Source organism: Periplaneta americana, chromosome 8 (genome assembly GCF_040183065.1).
Source record: "Periplaneta americana isolate PAMFEO1 chromosome 8, P.americana_PAMFEO1_priV1, whole genome shotgun sequence".
In the NCBI taxonomy this organism is placed as follows: domain Eukaryota; kingdom Metazoa; phylum Arthropoda; class Insecta; order Blattodea; family Blattidae; genus Periplaneta; species Periplaneta americana.
The window spans coordinates 112,427,527-112,450,142 of NC_091124.1; the positions used below are offsets into that span (position 1 = coordinate 112,427,527).

Here is a 22,616-nt window from a genome sequence, read left to right on the forward strand (position 1 = left end):
GTTATACAGACGTTCATTTGCACTGCAGCTTCATTATCAGAAGTGATGAAGTGTGAGAAGGAGAAAATGTAGGAAAGTTGGATTTTCTGGTTTTGTACACTTTTACAAAACAGAACTCAAGATGGTAATTTCTATCATTTTTTTCAGATCTTAGGAAACATGAAGACAGATTTTCTAATTAGTTTAGGATGCCGACTTCTTCCTTCATTGTATTAACAAATTAAAAAACAAAATTATAAAAAAATTAACTTCAGGAGACACAGTTGAGGAGTATGCAAGGGAGCTTGTCAGTTTCCTTTAACCCTTCAGAGATCGTGCACGGTCTTTTCGACCATACATGATAAATTTTTAACTCCTGTTTCAAGGTTACCTGAGTTCTGCTGTTCACTCCTTTGGTACCTTTCATTCAACTCGCCCAAAATAAGTGGTGATTGTTGTCATGCGTTTTGCTATTGGCCAGTGTGATTTTTAATGGTTTCCATACAGGCCTGGTCGCTTCGACTGTGCGTGACTCATAGCATAAGCCAGTTTAGTTGTAATCTGGCATATAAATTTTGTATAGCTTCTGAAATTTGTAGTTTTTCGTTTATACAGTACATACATTTATTTCATTGTGCTATTTTATTCTCACTACTTGTCATCTAATATAAGTGTGTATATAGGAAAAGGTGGAATAACAAGCTGGAATATGCACTGCTCACCACGTAACACGAGTTGCTGAACATATTTTAGTAAAGATTTGCCTGGTGTAAAACTGGTAGCAAGAAATGTATCCACTCCTTAGAGTGCTGGAAATTACCTTTTATTGATGCTATCATTGATGAAATCGTTAACTTCAGTAATCAGATAATTAAAAAAATGCGACCAAATTACAGTTCTCCTAGAGATGAGTACAATACTGCGAGAATTGAAATTGAACCTTTCACATATCTTCTCTATATGGCTGGAGTACTGAGAGCAGCTCATCTGAACCTGTTTGAGCTTTGGTCTAATGACAGGACAGGCGTTCCTAATTTCAGAAATTGTATGAATGTGAGAAGATTTAAGTTCCTGATCACAGCTCTAAGATATTCAAATACTGGGCAAGAGCGCAAAATAGTTGACAAGCTTGCTCCAATTCGATTCCTTTTCGAACAAATTGTTCAGAAGTTCTCTGATATATAATTTTACTGTTAGTGAATATGTCACGACTGACGAGATGTTACAATCCTTTAGAGAAAAGTGTAGTTTGAGACAGTTTATAAAAACAAACCCGACAAAATATGGGATAAAGGTATTTTTTCTAGTGTATGCAAAACCATTTATACTCTGAAAATGAAGTCTACGCCTGTAAGCAGCCAGCTGGGCCTTACCAATTTGATACCTCTGCCAAAAGTGTTGTGAACAGGATGGTGCAGCAAATTAGTGGATCCAGGAGAAATGTCACCACAGACAAATGGTTCACTTCACTGTCCGTTGCATTTGATCTTCTATCAACTCATAAGTTAACGTTGGTTTCAATGCTACGAAAAAATAAAAAGGAGGTGCCTCCTTTATTTTTACAAAACCACTCTATGGAAAACAGCATACTGTCGAAAAAGAAGGTGGTATTGCTCTTGTCCACAATGCACCATACTGATCATATTGACCCAGACTCTGGAGAGTATAAAAAAGCCTTAGATGTTGATGTTTCATAACTCAACAAAAGGAGGAGTGGACATGGTGGACCAGTACAAGGCTAGGTACTCAGTAGTAAGGAACAGTAACTGCTGGCCTCTAACTTTGTTCTTCATGCTATTGAACAGCAGTAATCAATAGTTTCATTATACTGAACACAATCTTGGTCAGTTTGAATGATTCGAAGGAAATTCCTACAAACCCTCAGCAAAGAGTTGTGCAGAAAGTATCTACTTGTAAGACAGCAACTTGCGAATCTGCCATGTCAACTGAGGAGAAATGTTAGAGAAATTATTGAAACTGTAGAAGAAAGAAAATCACCTGCATCCGAAGAAGAAGAGGGTCCAGGAAGGTGTCAGCTCTGCGTGTGGAAAAGAAATTGTAAGTCCAAGAACAGATGTTGTGTGTGTCGCTGCTATATATGTAAAGAACACAAGCAGTCAACATGCACTGCTTGTGCTAATCCTGAAGAAAGTGCCTGTAGTGATGAAGTTATGTGACATGTGTAAGATGTACGTTCTTTTCCACAGTCACACTCTAGAGATTATGATGTAGGATTTGACAATCTTACCTGTTTTTCTTCTTCTTCTTCTTTTTTACAGGGGAAGCAAAAAACAATTTTGACACTACTAAATACGAAGTTGTATTTGTAAAATAGTTACAGAACATCCATATTAGCTTTAAAAAATATATTTAAAGCAAGTTATTACATCTTTATAAGAAATACCATTATGGTGTACAAAGGTGATGGTAAAATGCATCATATTTGATGTCCATGAATTGCAGCATTGACAAGAGGTATTTTTTTATGCTCGCTAATGATGGGCCTTCTTCCAGTTGGTGGTAGAGATGAATGGCAGAGATGTTCTTGACAAATTTATCCTTCTTGAAAATGTTGTGCTCCCTCCATGTTTCCATTTCATTGAACGAATTTCTTACTTCTTTGATGGGCAGCTTATCCCTCGAAATTCTAATCCAAGAAGCAGAGCTGATCTTTATTGATGGTGTATTCAACAGTGTATCACATACTGAGGCGAAATCATAGAAATCTTCCTCTCTCATCTTTACAACATTGAATGGTTGTACATTCTTTGCTTCTGTAATACTTTCAGCTATTTCGTTAGGAATCATTGGTATTGAAACTTTCCTCTTGTTCTCTATTATGCCGAAATCTCGGTTACATGACGTATATGAACGCCCCGACACTAGAAATTTCAAATTGATATTATTAACCAAATTGTGTACCACTGCGTAGATTAAAACCATTATCAACCATCCGATGTTTATTTTGTCCGGTGCAGTTGTCACACCACACAGTCAGAGTTCTCTTTTGATTAAGCACCTTTAGAAGACAAGAGGCCACCTCATTTCCTCCGCGACCAGCAATGGTCTTATGACACAAGCACATGAAACTCTTGCTAGTATCTGCAACGTGAATGCAAAGGTTAAAGTTAAACAGTTGACGACTGTAAAACATATTGGAGCATGTGAGTGTGGGAATAAATAACACCTGCTGCATGTCCATGCTGATGGTGCATGTGGCACTTGAGGGCATCTATGAAGAAGCATTATCATCACTCAAAAGTTTCATAGCTCTCTCAGCTTTCCTGAGATGTAACTCTTATGTATAAATGAGATTCAACTTTTCTGGTCTCACTGCAAAGTTTGTTTCAGTTTTCAGATGGTCACATGTTGAACAAGTGTCAGTTCGAGGGCAATGGAAGGAGAGTTTGGGAAACGATTTCCTATTGTTGCCCATTTGTGACAGATATTTGTCTTCTGCTCAAACCAGGATCGTCGATTTTACGCAGCCTCCTTTGCTTTATCTGAACTATATTGATTAAACCGAACAGAAAATTACCTTGACTCATCCCATCTTGATTCCAAAAGTCTGAGTACAGCCTGCATACTTCATTCTCCTCAAAGCGATGGCAGCCATATTTGCATTTACAAGTTGCCTGCACAAAGGAAATATACAAACAAACGACAACAAGAAACAAAACTAGACATTACAACAGAATGTAAATCAAGTAAATTTCATTGTAGATGGAAAAATACGACTTACCAGTTTGTATGGAACAGGTTTCGGAGGCATATTATTGTAATAACAACACCTATTAACGCTATTAACGAATCGAAATTAATGTAAACGTAAACACAGTAATGAACAGTTGGTCACAGAGTAGCAGCTGGTTACAAGGCGATTGACTTACACCCTTCTCCTTGCCAACTCACGTATACTTAACACAGGTGCCATATTGCATTGCTTGTAGGAGCTACATCACTCAACATTTTGACTTACTGCCATTTCTACGCCATTGGCGATATGTCATACTATCTTTTCAATGAAAAATCTGAAAAATGATTTTTTTTTTTTTACTTACTACCTTTCCCATGTCAACGCCTCAATTATTGTAATGAATAGATTAACACTGAAATAATGTTTTAATAAGTTTTGATCAATAGATGTTAGCAGGGCCGCCGACAGGATTTATGGGCCCCTGTGCAATATTGTGCTCGGGCCCCATTAAAAAAAAAAGTTAAAAGTGACAAGTTACCAATGATTCTGACCATAATAATTATTTGCAAAATAAATAAAAGATAACCCCATACACAGATACGAATCTAAAAATATACACTTTTGTTACATTGAAAACTTTTAGCAAAACTTCACATTAGCACAATATATTATATTCATCACGCTTCTTTTTCAGTAGGGCCTACATAGTATGTTTCGTGACGAAACTTTCGTCTTTTCGTTGTCGTTTGTTTCGTTTCGTTTACATAAAACACTATTCTTAAACACCTGTAATTTCTGACTTGCAGGCCAACATCAACAAACAACTCTCCTTGACTTCCTTGATGCAAAGTCATCAATTATATCATCAAAATTTAAACACCTAGCAAGATGGCTCTCCAGACTAAGGAGGCATGGTTACTCAGTCTTTCTTGGCATATTGTTACTCTGAATACATTTTTATTTCCTCATTTTGTTTGAAGTTGGTGTGAAATTGAACCTTGCTAGTGAAGGTGCAGAAAATAAACCAATCTCAAGCCCATCTGTTCAGGTTGTCAAAAATGAAGACAGTTCATACTTAGAAATGAATACTGACGGTTGTGGCTGTCTAGAAAAAAAATTCTGATAACAGTAAGTAGTATTGAATCAGAACAAGCAAACAATAGTAAAAATGATGTGTTAATATGTGCAATTGAAACAAATTTACACACACCAGTTCCTAACTCTGAGTCATGGCAGGTAACATGCGACCTTGGAAAACTAAAAAGTGGCAGACAAATCGTGTCACTGAATGCGTTGTTCAAAAAAGTACCCCCAACCTGCCTAATAACCTTCTATATGACGGAACACGAGCCTTTACAGTACTATTTTCAAAACTCAAGAATGAAGAATGTGTTCCCAGAGACTGGCTAGTGTGGAGTGAAACAAATCAGTCACTGTACTATTTTCCCTGATTTGTTTCACTCCACACTAGCCAGTCTCTAGGAACACATTCTCTGTTCTTGAGGTTTGAAAATACTGTAATACTGTTTTTGGAAAGACTCTTGTTTTCGAACAACGCATTCAGTGACAATTTGTCTGCTACTTTTTAGTTTTCCAAGGTCGCTCAATCTCACACCAACTTCAAACAAAGTTCTTCTCCCTTTCTCAATATCCTCCAATTTTTCTGTCTCTCCTTGCGCTTCTCAGCTCCCGACTTATGCTTCTACTTGTCAATTGTCCACTGGCATCGCCGGCTGCTATATACTGCTATAGTGGCAAAATTATGAACTATGCTAGGTTCGTTATTTAACACAGGTTGCACGCTAAATGAGAAGGCGGAGTATATAGCAGCCGGTGATGCCACTGGTAACACTAATGAACAGAATTTACTAGAAAAGAGTCATTCCACGTCAAATCGCACAGCAATAAAACACGACCTTTTCGGAAAGGTCGAATTTTTTTTCATGAATTCCAGACATCAAATAAGGAGACCCGTATTGTTTTATTTTCACAATTATTAATTATTTGTGTAGTTATGACTATTTGAAGTTACGCAAATTATGCGTGCACTGTTACATAAACTCACTTGGAACTCTGTGTCTACATATAATTGAGATTTACGGTTTTGCGCATTTGAAAGACTAAATACAACACTTTTTATTACTTTAGGCCTATCACAAATAAATTTAAAATTTGGCCTTTTTTTTAATCATTTCTCTTTCAAAGTAAAATTACTATATTAAATAGCCAAGTTAAAAATCTGAAAAAAATATAGACTTGTTCGCTGATGTATTATCTGTAAACTACTGCATTTATAAATATGGGATCGGCACCCATACATTTGTAACAATTTATTTTCCGGAGGCATGTGCACGCGCTCGCGATGCCCTGCTAATGAACTGCTTGCAGCCATAGGCTAGAAGGCTGCCCGTGGAAAGTTTTACGAAATCCCCCGTTACATCTGATGTCACCATACTAATCATCAAATGATTAATACCTTAAGGAACAGTAAATATCTTATCTAAAGTTATTTTATTATTGTCAGCTCAACTAAGAGGGGAAGCCCTTCACAGTGCTGTATGTTTATACTGTATTATAGCCAAGTGTTTTTGATTATAGCAAGGCTGTGTAAGGCAGTAAACTTTATGGCAGTAAACAGATGGCAGGAGACAAAATATAGAAGAGAAAAATAATCAGTTTGGATTTGAATTTCACGGACTGACATGACTTCTATACAACATGAATGATGGTAAAGATCGCGTAAGTGTTTAAATCCATTTACCTTCCTAATCACGCTTTTAAAAAGAAAAGTACACTAAGACGCGTAAGTCGCGACTAATTGATAAATCTCAATTTAAAAGAGTCTTTGAATGTGCAAATATGTGATTCATTCTGTAAAAATCAATCAATTTCCGGATAGGTCAGGTGAAATTATATGTGAAGCCGGTAGTTCTTATGATATTAATAAACATGAATCAAATGAAAGTGCGGACAGAGAAAGTGATTATCCCAGTTCTTCTTCTAGCAGTTCTATGGATACAGTGCTAGAAATCACTAATATTGAGGAATTAAACAAGAGTTTGATGTCAATAGAATTCCCTATCAAAAAAAAAAAAAGCTACAACAAAAACATACCCCCGTGAAAAGTTTCAAAAAGTAAAAGACTCCCTAGCATGTAAAGTTTTCATGTAGAAGATGCATCGTCATCCCTTCGAAAGTCAGCCATATTTTATTTTTGATGGAATGCAAAGAAATGTACAACCTGAAAATTACATAGTTATTGCAGACTTTTCTGAAAATTATTCATTTGTAATACAAGATTCAATACAAGGTGTGCATTGGAACATATGCCAAGCCACAATACTTCCTTTCGTAGTATATTTCAAAGGAGATACAGAAATTCGTCACAAAAGTATTGTCATCTCAGAAACCATGAAACAGGACACCGGTCCCTTTCACTTTTTTCAATCCGAAGCAATCAATTTCTTAAAGCAAGAATTCAACGATATGAAAAAAATCATCTACTTTTCCATTGGATCAAGTTCATAAAAAAAAAATTAAAAATAATTGCTTACATGAAGACGATTATGGAATTAGTGCTGAATGACACTTCTTTGCAACATCGCATGGTAAAGGTCCATGTGATGGCATTGGAGAAACTGTTAAGAGATTTGCCATGAGAGCCAGCCTTTACAATGTGTCAGGATCTTCAGGATCGAGGAGGAGGTTGGCGAGAATACCGACAAGCTCGTGGTGGAACTGGCAACGAACATAGGAGTGGAACTGAAGGTAGAAGATATCGACAGAAGCCACCGGGTAGGCCGCACGACTAGCGACGGTAGACCGAGGCCTATTATTGTCAAATTCTGTAGTTACAGGAAGAGAAGTGAAGTTTTCTTTAACAAAAAGAGGCTGAAGGGCTCCGGAATGACCCTGAGGGAAGATCTGACCAAGGTAAGGCATGGCCTGTTACGGGAAGCGATAGGCAAATTTGGTGTGTCTAGTGTCTGGACTATAGACGGCGTAATATTCGTTAAAGTAGGTAATGTAAAGCACCGGATAACTTGTGCTGCAGATTTGAACTTCTGAACTGTGAGCTGTTGTGCAATGTTACTTTTATTCTTCCTACTTTTTAATTTTCTTTAGTGTTAGTTTCCCAAGACTATATTATTATTATTATTATTATTATTATTATTATTATTATTATTATTATTTAATTATACTTTTTAATTCTTAGTCTAGGTTAGATCTACTAGCTTTTCAACTGGGTTTATATTTAGCTAAGTTAGCTAAGTTATTAATTAATAGGAAATCTTTTCTTGTAGCAACTTCATATTTTTATATAACTTTTTTTTTTTTTCTTTTAAGTTGGATACCCTGATTTTTGACAGCAATAATCCGGTTGTCTCTGACAGAACATTGTACAATGACCTTCACTCACACCATTCCCCTATACCTGCTGACCAGAACCCTCTCTCTCACCCTGAAGCATTCAACATTTTAACAACAGCATTTTCCAAGAACTCTTCATCCCTTCACGTAGCCCATATTAACGCTCAGAGTTTGGTTGCACACTTTGACGAAATTCAATCCATATTCTCGAATCAGAATTTGCATGCTCTTCTCATCTCTGAATCTTGGCTCAAACCTACATTATCCTCAGCGACATTACACATAGATGGTTATACGCTATTAAGAAATGATCGTTTAAATAAACAAGGGGGCAGCGTTGCTGCATATGTCAGATCAGATCTCAATCCCAGAATAATACACACATCTCCTGGCGAGTATGCCGGAAAACCTGAAATGCTATTTGTAGAAGTATTGACAAGCTTTCAGAAATGCCTTATTTGTGTAATTTACCAACCCCCGAAGATTAACGATATTGCAGAGATCGAGAGATCGTTATTGGAATTCATCACAGATTATGAACACGTCTTAATAATGGGTGATCTTAACACAAATTTGTTAGCCTCTGATTCGAACTACACTAGACATCTATTGACCATGTTCCAGGCTCTTGATCTAGCAGTCCTTCCCCTTGAACCAACCCACCATACCCAATCTTCCGAATCCCTATTAGACTTAATTATTACGAAGAATGCAGACAAAGTACAAAAACATGGACAATGTGCGGCTTCGGGAATTTCGTACCACGATATTATTTATCTAGTATATTCTTTGAAGTGTCCCAAGCCCACACCTAAACTCATAAAGTATCGTGACTTGAAACGTATTGATGAAACCCAACTACTTGAAGACGCAATAAAGATTCCCTGGGACTTAATATGGACCTTACATACTGTTGACGAGAAACTTGTTAAACTAAATGAGTATATTATAAATTTATATGACAAGCATGCTCCTATCAAATCTAAACGCGTAAAAAGAACACCAGCACCATGGATGACTGCTGACATACGTAGTATGATTACGGACAGAAACACTGCATACAAAACGTTTAAACATGACAAGACAGAAATCTCTTATAATTATTATAAACTCTTACGTAACAGAACTACTCAAGCCATTAGAAACGCAAAACTGAGACATTTTCATAACATCTTGAAGGGGGGAGCTGACCCTTCCAAACTGTGGAGAAACTTACGGACAATTGGCTTAGGAAATCCCAGGACTCAGGTAGACAGTGTGCCAGTTTCTCTTGACGAACTAAATGACCATTTTGCAACGGTACAGTCAATAACCTTGGATACGGTCGACAAACAGCAGACAGTTAACGAATTACAAATGACTCCAATTCCGGATAGAGAAATATTTTTCTTCACTTATGTCACAGAAACTGAAGTGAGAGCGGCAATAAAACGTATTACTTCTAAAGCTGAAGGTGTGGATAATATTAGTATAATATTATTGAAGAAAATATTGGACATAATACTGCCGACATTAACACATATATTCAACGCCTCACTCATAACTTCTACCTACCCGAACCTCTGGAAGAAAGCCTTTATCCGTCCGATCCCTAAAATTAAAACCCCATTATGTGCAAATGATTTCCGTCCAATTAGTATCCTACCTGCCCTATCAAAAGCTCTGGAACGTATTGTTCACAAACAACTAATGAACTATCTAACCGAACATGCCTTACTGGACGAATACCAATCCGGGTTCAGAAATGGACATAGTACGACTACAGCACTACTAAAAGTGAATGAGGATATACGTGAAGCCACAGATGAACGTAAATTAACACTGCTGACATTACTTGACTTCAGTAAGGCATTTGATACAGTTGACACGGACCTTCTATTATGTAAATTAAGACTTCTGAATCTTTCTGAAAGTTCTGTTACTTGGTTTGAATCCTACCTTCGCGAACGTCAACAATGTGTCATTGCATGCGATTATTCTTCAAGATGGTGTGTCGTGAAATCTGGAATTCAACAAGGATCAGTTCTCGGACCTTTACTCTTCATGATTTATATTAATGACGTGACTAAAATGATAAAACACTGCAAATACCATATGTATGCTGACGACCTGCAAATTTATTTGCATTTCCACCCTGATGAGACTAGTGACGCAGTAAATAAAATAAACGAAGACTTAAATTCGATTTCACTGTGGTCACACAAATTTGGATTAAGGTTAAATCCAGAGAAATCGCAAGCAATCGTAATGGGACATAATCGTCTACGAAGTACTCTTGATAGTGGTACTATACCACATATAATATTGAATGGGATTATTGTTAAATACAGTGAAACAGTTAAAAATCTTGGCATTTTTATGGATAGCGATCTAAATTGGAACACCCAAGTAACACACACTTGCAAAAAAATATTTTCTCAACTTCACTCTTTGTTTCATATGAAAGAATTTCTACCACTTAGTCTAAAAAAGAATCTTATTCAGACGCTTGTAATGCCCCATTTTGATTATTGCGATTCCTTACTAACTAATGTAAGTTCACTCTTAGCTGAGAGACTACAACGTGTTCATAATGTGTGCATACGATTCATCTGCAATACTCGTAAATTTGACCATATAACACCTTCCCTCCAGTTACTTTCATGGGTGCGTCTGAAGGAACGAAGAACAATGCATTCACTGTCTCTTCTATTTAGAATCATGCATACTTCTACTCCGAATTATCTCTTATCGCGCTTTCAATTTCTTACAACTCTTCGAAACCGATATCAAGCACTTCTTTCTATCCCTCATCATAGAACGTCTCTATACTCATCCTCGTACACTGTAGAAATACCTCGTCTCTGGAATTCGCTACCTAATGATGTCAGGGACTGCCGGACTTTATCACAATTCAAAATTAAATTGGAAAATTTTGTCTTGTTTAATGCTTTTTAGATATTGCTAGAAGTGTCGATTTGTGTTTTTTTTTACTCCAGATTAAAATCGCAAGTTTCTTGTTTATGTTAGTTAATTAGGATACAATTAATTATACTTAATCACTCATTTAAAGTTTGTGTGACTGCAACCTGTGTATATTTTTGTGTGACTTTACTTCGTTTATAGTGTTTTTTTTTCCTTTTTATTTCTGTTATTGTATTTGTATTCCTGGTGTTGTGGAAGAGAAGGCCTGATGGCCTTAACTACACCAGAATAAATAAATAAATAAAAACACCAAGAAAAAAACTGTTTGATTGGTCACAAAAAATATTTCTAACGTGTCATTTATATTTTGTCCATTGAATAAGCACAAAAACCACACTGAAAATTTGCAGGCCAGATACCATAATCTAAAACTGGTACATTAGAATTACATTCTTTCATTCGGTTGTCAAAAACTGAAGATTTAGTAAAACAATTTTCTTTCAAGAAAGAAGGTAGGCGAATGAAAATTTAAAGTGTGAATGAAAAGAAACATTTAAAAAGCATAATGTACAAATATTTGAAGATATCATAGTAAGTAAATTAGCAGCGATTCCTCGAGTGACTTAATCTGTACTGGGTGTAATGTTGCAACGTTCAGTCAATCATCCAGTGCCGATAAACCTCCCAGCGTGCTTTAACGCTTCCCGTCCACTGCTGCTGCACTGACCGCTACACATTGTGTCGTAAGTAATTAAATTTCCATTGAACTATTGGAGATCCCATTCTGCTTTTTCTGGAATTATTAAGAATACTTCAGTGCACCTAGTGAGAATTTTTTTAGATTTTTAAAAGGGCTATTTCACATTGATATATAACTTTTAAAAATTGAATTATAAAAAAATATTTGTAATAATTATATTAAAATTAGTTAGTAAATATTTAATAAAAGCCAGTACTTTAAGCTTTTAAATACATTTTTTTTTTTTTAAATTTAACATCAATATCGTCAGAAATATGACGCTTTAAATGTTGCATTGTGTAGCATTTTTAACGAATTTTAACATGTAATATTTTAAAAACATGTGGACTTAGGAGGAAATAAAAATACACTTGTTGGTTTATTAGACCCATAGAGTTGGTAAAAAAAATATAAACGCAATCAGAAATATGAAGGTCAAAATTTGTATAATTTTGTGCGATTTCACGTGGAATGACTCAAAAACGATAACAAAAAGATGAAAGTTTCGTCACGAAACATACTATGTAGGTCTACTGAAAAGGAAACGTAATCCTCTGGCTTGGATTTGGGAGAGTCCACTAGTATATTGCAGTGGGCCAGCAGGGATTGGTAGTTAAAAGAGGACAAGCCAATTAATGTGTTCGGTACAAGTGATGGGAACATATTTCAGGCAAATCCCGGAGCCCTCAAGTGCCGTGTCGATGATTGTTAATGTGGAAAACCGATATTCTATTATATAAAAGTTAAACATTTACATAATGAAGTGGTAATTTGTATTAATTCTATTATTGTTGGTTAATATGTCAGATTTATGTAACAAATGTTCTTACAAAATTTTATAGTACTGGTATGTATCTGTGATAATAAAAAGAAATTAGACTTACTTAATCTGACGAGCCCATACTGCTCACAGGCTCATATGCACTTGCCCCCTTTGCCCCCCTTCTCGGTGGCCCTGGATGTTAGTGAAAAATACAAATTTCATTACATTTTGTGCACATGGTCGATTAGACCATGTGCGATCCATTACATAACTTTTACGCACGCGACCTTTCAGGGGTTAATGAATGGTTTTATTTTAAACTCATTGGATTCTACACCCATCTTGTACAGAAATGAAGAAAAGAACACTGTCAGTCGAAACAGGATATTATAGAGTGAACTGCATATATGAAGTCTCATTGCAGCAAATGAACTGCAGCCATTCGTTTCGACTTCAAAAGCTACTAATGTAGTATACTCACTTCAAATTTATGATCTATCAAGACGCTATTGCAAGCCAACTACATATGCAGTGCATTTCCATTTCAAAATGGCTCCAATGTATTTCAGGTCTAACCGCGTTTTCATTGCTGGCAGCTGCAGCATTCCTGCTAAATACTGTACAATGGTAAATGCTTGTAATAACCCTCTCTAGAAAAGTATGTACTAATATGATGTACAGCAGCGTTTCTCAAACTATGGTCCGCGGACCACCTGTGGTCCTCGAGGTCTGCCCTTGTGGTCCTTCAAAAAGGACAGAAGAAAAAATGAAATTCAAACGAATTGCGAATCAAACTATAGCTGAAAATCTCAGAGTTTGGAAATAACACAAAGCAATTACCTATCACGTTTTCTTCCAGTACTGACATTTTTGAAATGTATTACCCTACCTGTCTGTCGACTTCCCACTCTACTCTCAGCAACAAAAGAGGGATTTAAAGCACTATGAACGTGGTGTTTCTCGTCATCTTTTCGCTGTACATCAGCTGATGACATGTGACTGAGTACATTGGCATATCTTTCAGATATATTCTCAAAATTAAACGAAGTATATCTCTCTCTACAAGGTAATTCTTTGACTGTTCTCAATGCGCATGAGAAAATAAACTTGGTTTGTGGGTCAGTTCCGTAAAACAGACGATTTTTTCACTATTTCCAACCCTAGAGTCTCTTTCGGTCGAAAATGATTTCATTATTGGAAAAGAATTATGCAGTGACATATGAGGAGTGTCGTTTCAAAACATGTTAAGTCCCCCCCTCCATCGAAATTTAGTTTGATGCGATTTCGCGCCTATAACCATGTCTTCTATCATATATCATAACAAAATTGCATCATTTCGTATTATATTCCGTATTTTTTGTATGCTCTTTCTGATGCGTCGGATCAAATTGTGTTATGTTTGCGAAACTGATTGGTTCAAATCGTATTAAATTCCCAACCGTTTTTCTTTCGTTGGTTGACTGGAACGAAATGCCGCATTTTTTTCCTAAGTTGTCAGCATCTATGTATGATGTAATGAATAACGGTTGCTTACTACTTTTGTACAAAATGGATGGTTATGCAATAGTTGGAGAAAGATCAAAGAGGATCAGGAAAAGATTGAGAACAAAAACAAAAAGGAATCGCGAAATGGAAGCAAGGTAAGTACATCAGCTGTGTTACTACAATAAACTGAATTAAATATCACATTCTGACATAATATATTCTAAACTACATACATTTCCATATACACGCAATGAGGAAAACTGGACCTTTCTACAACTAATCGTTTCCGATTCACTGTGCATCATTCCCACAAAGTTCCCTACATTCTATACATGAAATGAGATTCAGTCTGGAAGAGGTGCAAATGAAGTGGCATCAGGAGGAATGTCATTTCTCGAAGCACTCAGCTTTGAGCAGGATGTTACTTGCATAAGACTTTTCTTGACAGATGCAGTGGGCAGAACAAAAACATGCACATAGTACACGTCCTTCCTTTCTGGATCCAAAGCAAGGCACCCCCACACATTTCCGAAGTTGTAATGCATTTTCCAGTTTGGGGCCCTTCATTTTTACCAGCTTATAGACTTTTCGGAGTCTTAGAGAAAATGTTGTGCAAGAAAGCCGAGATAATTACTCCCAAATGTGTATAGGTTTTTTTTTTTAATGAAAGAGTGGGTTCCATTAAAACTCTAGGAGAAAATTGGACAATTCGAGATTATAAATCTCTAGCTTCACAATACAAGAAGATGGACAGAATCAAGGTTATGAAAAGGGTTACATTGAAAAGGATCTATAAAAATGGAAAATCAGAGGTTACTTTGAAAATGGAACCCACATTTAGATATGATGATCCTTTCAAAGTAGGCACTCGTATTATGAAACGAGGAGTAAGAAGAATAACAGAGCCACAAATCTTACTGATGCTAAGAAGAACGATATGAATACTTTGCTGAAAGTGAGATTTGGAGATAGTTGGGAAGAACTGGATGACGTGGGGTTCTATGTTTCTGCCTCAGCATTGATACAGGATCTTATACTGAAAATAACGAACATGGTGAACATCTTCATGAAGAATCAGATTTTGAAAGACTCTGGAAGACTGTATTTTCATAATTATATTACTTATGTGTATTAATTTTAGACTAAAGGGTACTCAAAAAAATAATGTAGCTTCAATTTTGTTAGTGCCCTAGTATAATAATTTATGATAGGCCTATTTCTTTGATATAGATACGGAACACAGAATATTTAATCTCAAATAACCATTTCTGTTACTTTATAACAAATAATAAATGATATCTCTGTGAAGAAGATAAACAAATGAAACAGCATTTTGTAAGAAACAAATTAAATTATTTGTGTTGTTTCAAAACGTATTAAGTAACAAATTAAAAGTCAAATTGCTCCGCATTGTGATAGGAAACACATTTCAGATTTTATCAGTATTAGTTATAAATGTCTATATTAACACGATGGTAGTTCATTTTTAAACATATTCGAAACACTTTAGGAGAGAAACATTTTATTGTTTCCTGTAAAATTAGAATTCGGGAACATATCACATTTTGAAACGATGCTCCTCATATGTTCGCATCTCGAAACTACGAGGTCACAATTTTAAACTTATTTTCCAAGTAAATATGACGAATTTTCATGTGTTCGTGATCCATTTCATTGCGATATTGAAAATAAACTTTCATTAATTGAAAAAGAACAGTTAATTGAACTCTCGAATGACACTGGACTTAAAGTGAAATTCCAAGAGAAAGGTATGATTAATTTCTGGACCTCATCGCAAGTGAAAAGAGAATATAGTGAATTGTACAATGGTGCTTTACAGATTATAATTCAGTTTGCTTTTACGTATCTGTGTGAGAAAGGGTTTTCATCACTAACTCTAATAAAAACAAAGTACTGAAATCGACTCAATCTCCGACTTAAGCTTACCAGCATACATCCAAATATAGAACAACTGTGCTAGAATCGGCAGGCTTATTCATCTCATTTATTTAGTTTGTTTAGTTAATAAGTTAAAGATTTTATCCAATCTCTAATAGCCTTGATTTATTAAAAAACGAAACTGATTTTTTTTCTATTAACATTAACTTAATTAGTTAATACTAATATAAAATTATATGAATTAAATTAATTTTAATTACTTAATTCTGTTTTAAAATATAAGTATATAAAATATGCTACAGAAATGATAAATTTGCTTCCCTAGGAAACAAGAGGAAGGTGGTCCGCGTAACTGTTCTGACTTAAAAAAGTGGTCCCCAACACTGATGTACAGTATCTAATATTTTTTTTGGTAGAAAAGAAAACTAGAGAAAGAAGACAGTCTGATAATCCACAGATCAGTTAATAGGGGTTTTACTTTAGCAGGAATGTCACATGGCCTTAAAATGGGGAGACTGCTGTCGGACATATCATAATCAAATTCACGTTGTAGTTTGCACCATATTCAAATGGATCTTTCTGTTAGATTTTAAATTGATTTTTTTTTGTTCTACTTTCTTATGTTCTTTATTTTTAATTAATATTTGTTTTCTGAAATCTGTAAGTAATATGGAGAATGTTCAGAAATTGTAAAGAAAAGTAAAAAGATGCCTGATTTTATCACCTTTAATTTGTATGCCTGATTTTGCTTAAAATACGCTTCTTTATAACTTCTGGACCCTCTTCAGTGTGAAAGTTTCATGAGAGTAATATACTGATTTAGTTTTTAAAGATAGTTTTTGATGCTCAATTTTAACAGGATTATATCAATGCTGATGCAACGAAATACATTACATTCACTATTCAAAGATGAGATTTGCGTTATTCATATCATTTTATATTTTGGTGAACTAAGAACAATTTTAGGAATTAATGGATGGTTCAAACCTCTGTAAGCATAATAATTCAATCTTTGGAAGTTAACGTTTTATCAACAGTAATTTCACTAGAAGTTTTGATTTATCTAGAGAAAATCAAAACTCGAATGGTATTTAATTGACTATTACACGATTAGAAGAAAATATATAAAGATTAGAAGAAATAAAGTACTCTAATACAATACAATATTAATTGACTTACAAAAATTCTATTTCACTAATGTTATCTTCACCAAAATGTTTGAACGGAGCCGCCATTTTCAGTTGACTATCTATGCAGTCAACAAATGATGATCGCAAAGTATGTTTCATAGTACCACTACTGTAAAGAATTTGCAGTTTGAAATGTTGGCAAACAAGAAACCAATGGTAGGAAGGTGATACAAATAGAAGAAAGTATATAAAGATTCAATAAAATAGGTATTAATTGACTTACTAAAATTCTATTTCACTAATATTAGCTTCACCAAAACGTTTGAACAGAGCCGCCATTTTCAGTTAACTATTTATGTTTGAAACAAATGACGATCGCAAAGCATGCTTTTAAAGTACTATGAAGAATTTGCAGCGTGAAATGTTGACAAACAAAGAAACAAATGCTAGGGAAGTGATAAAATTATAGCGATAAACAGCCATGATTGGTTGAAACACGTCCTTTCATACAGTGTTATTGTTCAAAATTAATATGACGTAATAAAAGTGTAGGTCTTAATAGTCATTATAATCATCCTACATTCACCACCACCACCACCACCACCACCACCACCACCACCACCGATGTACTTCAAGAATTGGACTCTTAAATTAAATTTTCAAACTTATTTTATTGTGAGCACTCTACATTTCGTCTATGAGGTTGCAAGGGACAGTGAAGTGCATTCCATAACCTCTCCTATCCAAAACCCAACCTCAACCTGCTCGTGGTGCAATCTGCTTTTACAGATGAGGCTCTGGGGACCTAGTATTGGCGGTATAACCACAACATCAGAAATAGAGGAAATGCTATTTCATCTCTTACGCTGGCCTGCCACGGCGTAGAAATGTTCCACAAGTGGTGCTTGTGAGAAAGGTCGGTGGACTCTAAAACTCCTCCCGGCCAGGCCCGATGGACCCATTAACCAACGACAGGTGTGGCCCTCCAGTCATACTGGGGGTTTACGCGAGTGGGTGATGTAACCACCATTACAAACAAAAAATTGGTGCCCACTTAAAAAATGGTTACACTTATGCTAATTAACCTAATGGCAAATCCTTCAGATAAGTTTTCCGGAGGTAAAATAGTCCCCCATTCGGATCCCCGGGCAGGGACATCTGCAGGACGTCATTTACAGAACATCCTTAAAATTCTCCAATGGAACGCAGGAGGACTTACACAGAGCAAAAAAGCCGAACTACAAACAATCATAGAGGAAAAAGAGATAGATGTATTTATTATACAAGAAGCAAATGTATCAAGAGATCAACTGAAATACTTTCAAATTTCTGGATTCAATATATATATTCTCCCCAAATCACGTCAAGTAGCTAGTGGAATTCTTGCAGGTGTTAGAATAAACATTTTATCAAAATTTAAAGTTATAAAGGAAATGCAACAAGAAGACAAAGTAGAAATTATCCAAATTGAAATCTGGAAAGGAAATTCACATTACACCATATGTGGAATATACAATTCACCTAATAACAACCCTTGTCTGGATATAATAAATATACACCGAAAAACGATTTTGATTGGCGATTTTAATGGTCATTCACCTAAATGGGGATACAAAGACTATAATGCTAGTGGCAAAACTATTGAAGATCTATTAAATTCAAGCACTTTAGAACTTATTTACAGGAACGACGATTGTCCTACATACTTACATTATAATGGTCAGTGTACAAACCCAGACCTCCTGTTAGTATCATCAGATTTGCAAGATAAGACTACACGTGAAATCATTGAAGACCTAGGATCAGATCATAGAACAGTTATTGCATCCATAATACATCAGGACAAACAAAATAATAGCAAACCAAAACCAAAATACTCTTGGAATTTTAGAAAAGCTAATTGGGCAAAATTTACAGAAGAGACCGAACAAAAATTATACTCCATTCAATACGAAGTATATACAGATAAATTCAACAATACAACCTCAAACATAATTCTCGAAGCAGCAAAAAATTGGATTCCAAGAGGACAAATTAAAAACTATAAACCCTTTTGGAATGCAGATCTATCAAAGTTAAAAAAAGAAAGGGACATAGCAAGGAAAAAAGCAGAATTGTCCAACAACCCAATAGATACACAAGAATGGCGAAGAAAGGCAGCAAAGTTAAAAAAAGAAATCTATGTAGCCAAGAAAAACTTATTCAGTGAATTTATCGAAAAAGCTGATTATAGAAAAGATGCAAAAAAAGTATACAGATATCTAAATAAAATCACATCTCAGAGAGAAACGAGGAAAGAACCACTCAAATTTAATGGGAAAACGTTCACTTCCAGCAGCTTTATTGCCGAAGCCTTTAACAAGCATTATAGCTCTCAACATAAACTTTCTCCTGAAGCTAAAAAGAAGCAAAGGCAGATCAAAAAAGATCTCAAAAAATTTAAGAAGTGTCAAGAACAAACAAACGATATATTCCACAAAGAATTCACCATAGGAGAACTAGATTCTGCAATCCATGAGTTAAAAGATAAAAAATCTCCTGGACCTGATAAAATACATGCAGAATTTCTGAAACATCTTGGACAAAAGGGAAGAAATGCACTACTGAAATTATTTAACCTATCATGGACTTCTACTGTACCTACAGAGTGGAAAAAAGCAATAATTATCCCTATTCTAAAAAAAGGCAAGACAGGTGTCATTGCAAAAACAGCAGAACGTATGATTTCAGTAAGGTTAAATAATATACTAACAGCAGCACAAACAGGATTCAGACAACACCTATCTACAAAAGAAAATACAATTCAGCTCTCCCAAGATGTCAAAGAATCTTTCAACAAAAATCAGGATACGCTATCAGTTTTCATTGATTTTGAAAAAGCATACGATTCAGTATGGAGATATAAACTACTTGAAAAACTCACAAAAATAGGCATTCAAAACAACATGCTAAACTGGATAACACTCACTTCCTTTCCCAGTGTTTCTGTGCTACAAAATACAATGACAGTACTTCCAAATTCCGACAAATAAAAATGGGCCTCCCACAAGGTGCAGTACTAAGTACAACCTTGTTTAACATCTACATCAACGATCTCCCCCCAGTTGTTTCAAGCCCAGAAATAAAGACATCTCTTTTTGCAGATGACATGGTCATGTGGACATCTTCCCCACAAATAGTCAAATCCAAAACTTCAATGGAAAAGGCTCTGATCCTATTAGAAAAGTGGACTGACAACAATTTGATGGCCATAAATACTGATAAAACAACGTTTCAAATATTTAGCTTGAAGAAAAAAAGCCCAAAACTAAATCTACAGTTCAAGAAAACAAACCTGAGACAAACATATGAAACGAAATATTTAGGGACAATTTTTGATTCAAAATTATCTTGGAAAAATCATATTGAAGCAGTAGTAAACAAATCAACAAAAAGACTTAAAATTTTAAAGAGATTAGCTGGAGCCAAGTGGGGTAGTAATTGGCAGACTTTGAACATCACATACAAAACATTCATCAAGCCAATACTTCTCTACAATGCGGAGGTATTAATTACAGCAAATAATTTCAACTTGAATCGACTAGAAGTATGCCAAAATCAGGCCCTGCGACTAATAACTGGTGCAGCAAAATCAACCCCAATCACGGCAATGCAAGCCCTAACACAGAACCCTCCAATATATCTCACTCTAGAGGAGCAGGCACTAACACACCATGAAAAAATGCTACGGTTAACAACAACAAAATGGGAAAAAAGGCTGTTACAACCAACCAAGTTGAAAACACAAACAAGTTTCCTGTCCAAAGTCACGGAAATAAAAACAGAATTCAATCTCCCTAAATCTAAAGAAAACATTTTAAGCAGAGAAAACCCTCTAACCTTCGAACCAATTAACATTCAACTAGATTTAGAAGAACCAGTTACAAAATCTGAAACTTCCAAACCTGTACTAAAAGCGCTGGCATTAGAAGCTGTGAACAATAGATACCCACCAGAAGAATGGTTACATATCTACACAGATGGGTCTACTATCAATAACAACTCAGGATCAGGAATTACATGTGCGTTATTCTCATTTTATCAACCAGCAGGACATCATACAACAAATTTTGATGCGGAAATAATGGCTATTCATATCTCACTCCAACATCTACTATACGGAATAGATAAATTTCAAAATGCTGTCATTCTCTCTGATTCTAAAGCAGCATTATATGCAATAAATTCATATAAAATGATGTCAATCCAAATTAAAGAATGTCACAAAATGATCCAACAACTTCAAAAACTACAGAAAAGAATTCAATTGCAATGGATACCTGCACATTGCGGAATTGCTGGAAATGAAACTGCTGACTTTCTTGCCAAAAAAGGATCCAATTTAATTCAGAATACAAATACAAGCCTACCTTTTAAATCCATCAAAAGACTAATTAAAAATAAATATAAAATCAAGCAAAACCAAGCACTATGTACCAAAGCCAAAGATAAAAAATGGAGCATTTTAATAAAAAAAACAGAAATTATTCCAGAAATCCCACGTAAATCTGCAGTAGCAAAATTCAGACTGCTTACAAAACACGATTATTTGGCCAAACACTTGAATAAAATAGGAATTTACACAAATCCAAATTGCCCTCTATGCAACAAAGAAGAAGAAATGACTGAAGATCATCTCATAACCTGTGAAGTTCTACCTGATGGATCCACCACAGAAAAATATTGGAGAGCAAGAACGCTAATGGCTTCGTTGCCAAAGCCCAGCATTAGATAACAACAACACATTTCGTCTATGATTAATCTACAGTTACTAATCTGTTGTCGATATTGATTTTTTGTTCATTGTCTAATATTTGTCCTATTAATTTTTATATCATAATTACACAGTCTACATCTGTATGTTTCTTTTTCTGTGCATAGTAGAAAGATTTTTAAAAATATTAAGGTAGAACCCAATTATCAAATTAACCGAATGAATTCTCTGATTATTTCTTTTTACATTAGCAGCAGTGTGATTGTATCTGAAGAGTAAAGTGTTCAGATGCTACCAGAAGATAAACCTTCCCTTGCAAGTATTTATAGTTCAATTTCGGGGTTCCTAGTAATTATGTTGTAATTTTTGGAAAATATTTATATTATGTAGTATATTTGCTTCCTCGAAATTCAAGGCTGCCCCTTGACAAAGCTTAACAGTCAATTTGATTTACAAAATTCTTAACAAATGAATTTATATAGAGATATCAATAACAAAGGTATAATGGTCAAGATTGTTGGAATTAGCGAAAATATTGTAGGAAACAATAAAGAAATATATATTATAATGGGCTACTGTAAAAATTTTCGGCATGTAAAAAGTGTTTTCTAGTTAATGAGAGTATAGATTATTTTTTAAATATTTAGAGAACCTTTAATGGCTAATAGTGGTATGTTTTTTATGGTTGTAGTTGAAATACCTAGCTTCTTGCACATGTCTACAAATAATTTAGGGTTTGTTCCACTAGCACCAATTAGAAGACCAGTAACTTCAATATCATGGAGATGATATTTTTGATTCATTATATTTTATTGTTCACTTTAACACTTGATTAAAACTATAAAACTTTCTAGAGATAAAATGTTAAAAGTGTTACAGTTTTTTAAAAAGATAAT

General features: G+C 35.0%; 1 protein-coding gene across 4 annotated transcripts in view; it reads left to right on the forward strand.

Moving 5' to 3' along the window:
• The window catches only part of Uck (Uridine-cytidine kinase), a 329,786-nt gene that overhangs the window by 157,032 nt on the left and 150,138 nt on the right, over positions 1-22,616 (forward strand). The window contains exon 7 of one of the 4 annotated variants that reach the window (XR_011333491.1): positions 6,275-6,415. The exons of the other annotated variants lie outside the window; for them this stretch is intronic. The gene's annotated coding sequence lies outside the window, so the exon portion shown is untranslated. The remainder of the gene's footprint in view (positions 1-6,274; positions 6,416-22,616) is intronic. 4 annotated transcript variants of the gene reach the window in all.